Source organism: Euprymna scolopes, chromosome 17 (genome assembly GCF_053919585.1).
Source record: "Euprymna scolopes isolate OS-2025 chromosome 17, ASM5391958v1, whole genome shotgun sequence".
Classification (NCBI taxonomy): domain Eukaryota; kingdom Metazoa; phylum Mollusca; class Cephalopoda; order Sepiida; family Sepiolidae; genus Euprymna; species Euprymna scolopes.
The window spans coordinates 45,623,170-45,632,800 of NC_136498.1; positions in this window are offsets into that span (position 1 = coordinate 45,623,170).

The following is a 9,631-nucleotide window of genomic DNA, read 5'->3' on the forward strand; positions in this document are numbered from 1 at the left end:
CACTTTTTCCATAGCTACCAACGTAATAGATGCACTGAGACTAAAGCTGCTTTCAGGACTGGCAGCAATCACTGTAAAACAGTAATAAAAATGCAAGAGAGCTATATGTCCAGTCTGTTAAATCCAAGGTAGCTGATCAGCGGCTTGGTTCCCACCGGTTTTGGCAAATAATAAATAGGATACCAGACAGAAGTGTGCGTTCTATCCCAACGATTATCAATAGATCAGAGGTCATCTCGTCAGCGTCAGACAAGGTCAAACTATTTGCAAAGAACTTTGCAGCTAATTCTACCCTATGCGACGAAGGCCATCAACTACCCATATTTCCTCCTATAACACAGAACACGCTAGGTAACATACAAATATCCGTGAATGAGGTCGCCAAGCTAATCAAGAACCTTGATTCCAGTAAAGCAACTGGCCCTGACGGCATCCCAATTATAGTGTTAAAAAGCTTCAACCAGAACTTGCTCCCATACTTATGAAACTGTTTAAGTGCTGCCTTAAGGAGAAGTGTGTTTCGACTCCCTGGAAGACCTCATCAGTTTTCCCTGTATTTAAGAATTCAGGTGATAATCATCTCCCTCTCTGTACAGACCAATAAGTCCCCTGTGTGTTATGAGTAAGTTGCTGGAATACATCTTAAATAGAGAAATAGTCAACCACCTCAGCAGAAACAACTTTCTTAATTACACACAATATGGTTTCCGCTCTGCAAGATCTACCGCAGATGTGCTGACGGTTATATCTCTCAGTATTGTGAATCTCTTGACAAAGGTTTCCTTTCTAGGGTAATTGCCCTTGACGTATCAAAAGCCCTCGACAAGGTATGGCATAAGGGTCTACTTCACAAGATTTCCAGCTACGGTATAACTGGAAATGTTTTCTCAATCATAAAATCATTTCTCTCCGATAGGCTCATAAGATTAGTGGTCGATGGACAAAAATCAGAGGCCTGCAGTATTAATGCTGGAATCACTCAGGGTTCAATCCTGGGCCCAACCCCCTTTCTGATCTACATCACTGACTTCCCTAAACACATACTTAGATCATTCCTTGACATCTATGCTGATGACACGACCATCTACGGCAACACATTCAAAGGCTGTAAATGACAAAGTTCTTTCTCCTCTGATCTCGAGCGCGTGGTTCAGTGGCGGAAGACGTGGCTGGTTACCTTTAATGCCTCTAAAACCAAACTCCTATCCTTACATCATCAACGCTCTGATCCCCAGCTGGCATCAACTGAAATGGATGGCTCTCGTCTGCGAGAGACCCCGTGTTTTGACAAGCTTCTGGGTTTGACCTTTACTCCTGATCTGAAATGGAACACGTACATCAAGTCTGTTGCAAAGGTCGCTGGAAAGATGGTGGGATCCTTCTACCGCTCCATAAGATATCTCACTACTGATGCAATTCTCTATCTATATAAGAGCCAAGTACGTCCAAGGATGGAATACTGCTGCCATATCTGGGCAAGAGCTGCTAAAAACAGCCAATCCTGCCTTGACAGAGTACAAAATAGACTTCCTGACTTAGAGGGGATGCCCTTTTCTCTACCTTGCAACCTATCTCCCACAGAAGAGACGTTGCGAGCCTTTCCTTGTTTTATCGTTATTCCCACGGCAGGTGCTCGTCTGAACTCTAATCTCTGGTCCCACCTCGCCAATCTTTCAAGAAAAACACCCGTCTAGCCGAATCAAATGTGAAAATTTCCCCCTAATCTTTATATGTGCCTAAATCAAAACGTAAATTCCCTGAACAAAGCTTCTTTCTTAGAAATGCACGCCTGTGGAACTCTGTTCCGTCTGCCTGCTTCCCACCTGAATACAACTTGGATGTGTTCAAGTCTAACGTTAACAAATTCCTAATGAACCGCCCCCTTAAGTAAACACTTAATCAAATCTCCACACTAACGTAATGTACTTACAATAACGCTTATCCCTGAGTGGCTTCCTGATCATTGATGAGTGGTTTCCACTGTGTAAAAAAAAAAATTGTAGGTTGGATGCAAAGCCGAATAGAGAACCACCAACGGGTTACCGACTTCGATATCACTATCTTGCGGATGTACGGTTGCTAATTAGCTTTCGTTTTCTATTCTGTATAAAAGACATCAATGAGTGGCTCTAACTGCGATAGATGCTAAGACCTCGTAACTAATCCGGAAACCTGCACTGGAAAATATTCAGTCACTTAAGAAATAAATGATATCAAAATCCCGCAAAATGTGGATTGTGAAGAATTAGATGCAAATTAAAAAAATATACTCAGAAAGAGAACATTCGGTCTCACGTTCAATGAACATTTTCGTAAACATGTACCTTTACAGCGGTTTATCAAAAACGTAACATTACGGTAAGATAATGTGTCGGAATTTTCAATCATAAATTTTCATACGTAAAAGAAAATTAGCAAACCGGATTTCACAGAAACCATTAAGGTCCGTCGGCAAGGTGACATAGACTTTTTAATGGTCATGTAGCGTAAAATTTAACGGGACTATTAAAGTGTTTATGCCGTATATTCTAACAACTTTTTCATCCTATTTTGCTTAAATGGTATACACAATGTTTAAATTTAGAACTAATCAGCAAACAGTTTCAATTAGTAAATGTGTAAGCTAAAGAATGTTAAACAAACGAAAACTTAATATAGGAAATTCCTTCGGAATCAAACTGTTTATGAGATCAACCCAAGATTTTTCAAATTAATTGTATACATTACATTCAATAATCGACATTAACACTTGAAACTGAACAGGAAAACAAGCAAATCTTTTTCGCTTCAAAAAGCAAATTGTGAATCTTGAACTTAAAATTTAACTTCATTTTATTTCATCTCACAAAAAAGTTATTATATTACATTTGAAATATTATGCCCATATGCAAAATAAATATATATATATATGTGTGTGTGTGTGTGTGTATGTGTGTGTATGTGTTTGTCTGGATAAGATTGACTCTTTCTGACTTATATTCATCTATTCACCTCCCCTCATTCCTATCTTTCCCCACCCTTACCAATGTCTATATCTCTTTCAATCCCATCTCATTTTTTTAATATCACTTCTTCCTCTCTTTTTCTCTTTTCGTTCTTTTTCATTTCCGCATAGCTGTGTATATATCCGAATCGGGCAAGTGCGGATTACCCAGTATATATCTTGGAAATTATTACCAAACGGATGTAAAGAACGTATAATATGGATTTTACCAAGCAAGTTGGATCAACAAAAACATTCATATCCGTTTTCTACAAATACTCCTGCTACAGGACTTCTGATAAATGTATTATTTCACTTTGACTTTCCATGTCTCACTGACTTTAGCAAATAGGGTGCATACCTTTATAACTATTTGCTAATATTTTCTCTCCTCTGATGAGATGGTAGACATCGAAACCCTATAGGTTAAGGAGATTAATTTTCTAAAACATTCTTTGTCTTGCTTAGAATAATAAAAATTCTTTGATATGTAACTCAACAACTTCATTTCATTTCAATGAGAATTTTTTGAAAATTCATTGAATTACAATTTAATTTATTTGCTCTATCTTGCATATCGAGCAATTCTTGTTTAGATGGGATAACTTATAGAATATTACTGCCAGTAATATTTTGTAAACCTACAATCTCACGTTTACATAACCACTGATTGTTAAATAAAAACTATTCCGAAGAATATATATATATATATATATATATTAATGCGAACATCTATAATATAAATATTGATAGTACTTACAAAAGAATTACCTGTTATTCATAGATAGTGTGTTACAAAAGTCTACCCTCCAATGTTTATATATATATATATATATATATATATATATATATATGTATGTATATATATATATATATATATATATTTATATATATATGTATATACATATATTTGTTTTATATATATGCATGTATATATATGCGTGTTTCTGTGTACGTATGCATAAAAATGTGCGTACATATATATCTTATATATATATATATATATATATATATATATATATATATATATATATATATATATATATATGTACTGGGATCCCGTTATTATCGTTTCATCTCGCTGTTTCAACCGTTAAATCAATAAATAAGTCCCGCTGGTATGCAATCTAATCTAGTTCAGTCGATTGATTGTTCTGAAACAAAACATATGCCGACCAACTCCACAAAAGAAGCAAAATAATGTAAAATAAAACTAAAAAGTAAAACGTTATAAGTAAGTTTTAACAATCCCTTTCTATTGATCGATTTCGGAGTGTGACCATTTCTTTTGTATTTCTCTTTAGAATTTTCAGACAGATTTGTATAATTTTCGCAAAAACTTATCTTTACGTATTCTTTGTATTTTTGTGTCTGTGTTCTGTTATTATTATGTTTTCCAGTAAACAGCTACACATTTGAGCTTCTCGGTATTTAGCTATCCGAGGTTCGTAAATATTTCTATTTTTTGTAGTATTTAGTTGCAGTACTCTATAATACGCATGATAAACATGTTTTATCGGAAATAGAATGGTCTGTCTTATTTTATACATATGCACACACACAGAGACATATATATATATATATATATATATATATATATATATATATATATATATATATATATGTTATTATCTGTTTGGTTACATATGTTTCGGATATTGAACCATGTTTACGATCCAACAGCCCTGACAGACCTTACAGGGTTTCTGTAAGGTCTGACAAGGCTGTTTGATCGTAAACATGGTCCAACGTCCGAAACATATGTACCAAACAGATTAAACACTAATAAAAACAAATAAATAAAAAAATAAATAAAACGCATATTTACTCTGCAATAGTATTGAGCACTCTCTTCAGGTTTTTACTAATTACCAATTTTACTAACTATATATATATATGTATATATATATATATATGTATGTACATATATTTATATATATATATCGTTAGTAAACATTCTAAAATAACAAATGTATTAATGCAACCTTGATATCATTTTATTGTTGCCATAGCACGTCTTATATACGTTCTTTGAAAGTAATAAGAAGATATTAGTAAATACACTGATTATAAAGACAGTATAAAATACACTATTATAGGTTATTAACAGGTCTTCCTAAAAATACTTTAAAAAACAAAACAATTTGAACACGAATGACATACAGAAATAAATAAGCTTTTATGCCGCCATCATTTTGTTATACTCTTCCAATATTTTTTCTAAAGAAAGGGGAAATAGCATTCGCTGTAATGTAGGTATTTTTTTCTTAAAATATCAATAATAAAGAAAAGATGTTTTTCTTATAATATCGATAATAAAATATTTTACTATATTAGAATCGAACTACTAAGTCACATTAAAATTGGAATCCGAAACTACAATTACCACGTTTCGTGCATACCTATTGAATACAAATGTAAAAAAAAAACCGTAGAGAATTATTCGTAAATTAATTAAACTACAAGATTAGTTTTTTTATTTAATACATATCGTATACTCGACGCATATGAATCAAATATTTTTATTCAATTGACATATACTAAAATAAAACTGAACCCTAGACAGTGATGTCAAGGGTGTGAGTTCATAGTAACGTTGGCGTTATTCTCGCGTTGCTTAAGCAGAGTTCAAACATTTCCAAATACAACCACTGAAAACAACGCGCTGATCTTTACAAACAGACTTTTTTCTCCAACTTTACAATTTGGCAAGAAAGAAACAAAAGACAAACAAGACAACACATTTAAGATTGAGTATATCTCTGAAATATATTTGTTATAAATTTCAAACAAGTAAAATATTTGGGGGGGGGTCCTTATATTAGGCTTTGTGGCTTTTAAGCGCACTTGATGCGTATTTGTTTTATTCACATTAAATCAACGTTTCAATATGAACTCACGCTCTTGACGTTATTCTCGCGTTGCCTACGCACTGTTCAAATATTTCCAAATATAACAGGTGAAAACAACGCGCGGATCTTTACAAACATACTTTTCTTTCTCCAACTTTACAGCTTGGAAGGAAGGAAGAAAAGAAAAAAAGAAACAAAACAATATACTGAAAATGGAGTATATCTCTGAAATATATTTGTCATAAATTTCAAACAAGTGAAATATGTGTTTGTTTTTCTAATGTTACATTGTGAGTTGGCTTTCAAGCGCACTTGATGCGTATTTTATTTTATCCTGGATAGTGATGTTCATTATAATATTAATGCTAAGGCGTAAAATTTAAAACATTCGTGTCAGTTTATTTTTACGATGTCTTTTTGACACCCGTTATCCTTTCGTATGCATTACTATAGCCGAAGTAAATAACCGCGCAAATTACCTAATAATTAATTAACAATGATAAAAAGAAACTATATTGAAATTGACAATATTAGAAAACAGATTTTATTTCAAATAAATGATTATTTTAGAAATAAATAAATACACGCCTGATAAAAAAACGTCTATCAGATATATACGAAGAAAGTAAAAAATAGTTTTTTGCGCAATTCAGGGAGCAACCATTAAAACAAAACTGTTTACGCAGGGTCCACGTTTCCCGGGAAGTACATTTTTTTTTAGAATGAAACAGACCCCCCCAACCAAACAAAATAATTAGAACTGATATTGTTCTGATAAATATAATTATACGCGGAAATATTTGCATCGATTTCATTCACCGCCACACAAATTCCAACAAATGTAGATTATTAAATGCTTATTAAATTCTTTTACAATACTTTCAATTCTTAAATTCTATCTTAACGTTAAGAAATCCTTTTAACTGGAGAGCTAATTAACCTTTTTAAATTTAACATAAACGTAAAATAGTTCACTATCAATGAGCGATCGACTTCTTACTTAAATGATTTTAACTCTTTTAAAAATGTTTCTGCATTAATTATTTTTATACTATTATTAAACCCTTATTAAATTCTTTTAGAATGATTTCAGTTCTTAAATTCTATCTTTAACTAAAAAAAATAAAAATTCTAAAAATACTATTAATTATTAAATATTTAGTTATCAAATTATTTTCCAAATCTTTTCCAACAATTTCAATTTTTAACTTTTATCTATATTTCATCGTAATGACGTCAATATTTCTTTATCCAATCAAACTGCATTCTTTCAACCGGTGTCAAACGGCTGCTGTTACTTTTTTAACTTCATATTTTCGTTTATTAAAAGTGCAAGAAGGCCGACAAACGCACTGGCTTAATAAATATGTAATGAATACTAATATATAAATAGTAGAATTAATCAATTTTCATTTGAGAGGATAACTAAACGGCTTTTCATCAACAAAACCATAAATGAAAGTCCCATCAGAAAATAAAATCATTGGCTATTAATTAGCATGCATATGTGTATTTAAAAATTTAAATCATACGTATTAGCGAAGGATTTTACATTCTATACATTAATATGTATTTTTAATTATTTTTCATTCTATTTTAAATTACTTCATTTATTAATTATTTCGTATTATTTCTTAATTCATAATTTATTTGCCTATACAATAAAGAATAATTATCGTAAGAAATACCAGGAAGTTCAAAAGACACCAAATACAAACATTTTGTAACTTAATATACTGTACAGTTTTAAACAAAAGTACATATGAATACAAACATTATATATATATATATATATATATATATATATATATATATATATATATATATATATAGTAACGTCCAACACAAAGTCGCTAAATATTAAAACCTAATATTTGTTAGAATTAAGGGTTGTGCAAAACTGAAATTTTGACAACTAATAATCGTTATCATCCATAATAACATACTAAAATTTGAATTATTTGCAAGAGATAGAAAGAGAATTATTACAATTATTCATATATACATGTATGTATATGTACATATATATATATTTATATATATACAGGTTATATATACAGGTTATATATATCAATGTAGGTTATATACATATATATATATGTATATATATATATATATATATATATATATATATAATAAAATAAAATACAAATTACAATTAAATTAACCAAAATGATCCAGGATGGTAAAACAAAAGTATATTATAAATATTAAAGAATTAATATTTATAAAGTAATCTCAACCAGATGTAAAAGCTCGATATAACCAAGTAGGAGATAGAGCTTATAATAAAGCAAATAGTTAATAACACATGTTAAAAACACTTTGAAAAAGAGTTAAAAACATATTTAATCTGAAAATTAAACACTTAATATGTGGATAGTCCTTACTCCGCGGAGTTTCGAAGAAATACTTTCCTACTCATCGGAGGGTAGGAATTAGCAAAATGCGAGATCGGATTTTGCCTACAAATATTTGATGAAACTGCAAGTAAGTCAAAGATCTTACGTGATAACAAAAAGTGAAACAGATGTTGCGTTTGCATTTTTTTATGCGTGCCACATACCTAAATAAAATTATCATTTACTAAATAAGAGATAATTCGTCATCCAAGTATGCTTGCATAGGACCAAATATTTATCCTAAACTGGATTAAAGATTATAAATGAAACTAAATAGTGATAGATGAAAGGCTCAGTAGGATTTGATTATAACATAAACTCCATTCTAACAACTACAAACAAGTAAAAACAATATAAATAAAATATGAAAAAAATATTTAAATCCTAAACGTAGACACATTATGTTAAGTACAAAGTAATCTAAAGATATAAGACAGTAACAACCGTATATTAAATCGACCTCACAACAGCGGAGGTACTATCTTTAAGAGCATATATGAGAAAATTGACCACATCCTGTATGCTTAACATTTCGGCTTACATTCATGTTTGTGGGAACTTCAATGTAAAATATATGGAATGGTTAACAGACTCAAATAAAACATGTGAAAAGGGGAGGTTCTGTCGCGATTTTTCTATTGTCTGTCACCTTACTCAGACTGTTTACGAACCAACCAGAATCCCAGACACTGATAGTCAGTATGCAGGCCTCCAAGACATTTTCCTCACAATTTGCCTTGAGCCATGTTCATTTTCCATTCTGCCTCCACTAGGATCTTCCGACCACTCGGTTTTATCAATTTAGATAGAAACGAAATGTAATACGTCCTCAGACTACCTCTGAATCCTAAAGTACATTCAAAGTCTATGGCTGACTGGGATAGCGTCGGTACATCTATATCAGAGCCACCTCTGCGCTCCATGTTTAAAAAGAATGCGTCCTCTACACTATCAAACTTAACGGAATGGTAAATTGTAGGTGTAGACGGCTCCATATCCTCAAAAAATTTCCTACAAAAAACACAATAACCAGCCGCGATTCTCTCCAGAAGGAGCTGCTGCCATTGTACATGCAAATCACTTTTTCCAGGGCCTCCAAAGTAACAAACGTAATGGGAATAAGGCCTCTATAAATAAGGCTAGGAACCACTGTAAAAGAGTAATAAAGAACGCGAAATCGGGTTATGCTCCGTCAGTGAATTCTAAATAGCTGAGCAGTTTTAGCAAATAGCAAACAAGATAAACAAAAGTGCGTGCTCTATCCCAAGGATCATTAATGGTCCTGATGTACTCATGTCCGCATCAGACAACGCCAAACATTTTGCCGAGAGCAGTGCTACTAACTCTTCCCTAAATGAACCTCCTGCATCAAAAACAGCAATGCGACATAAAAA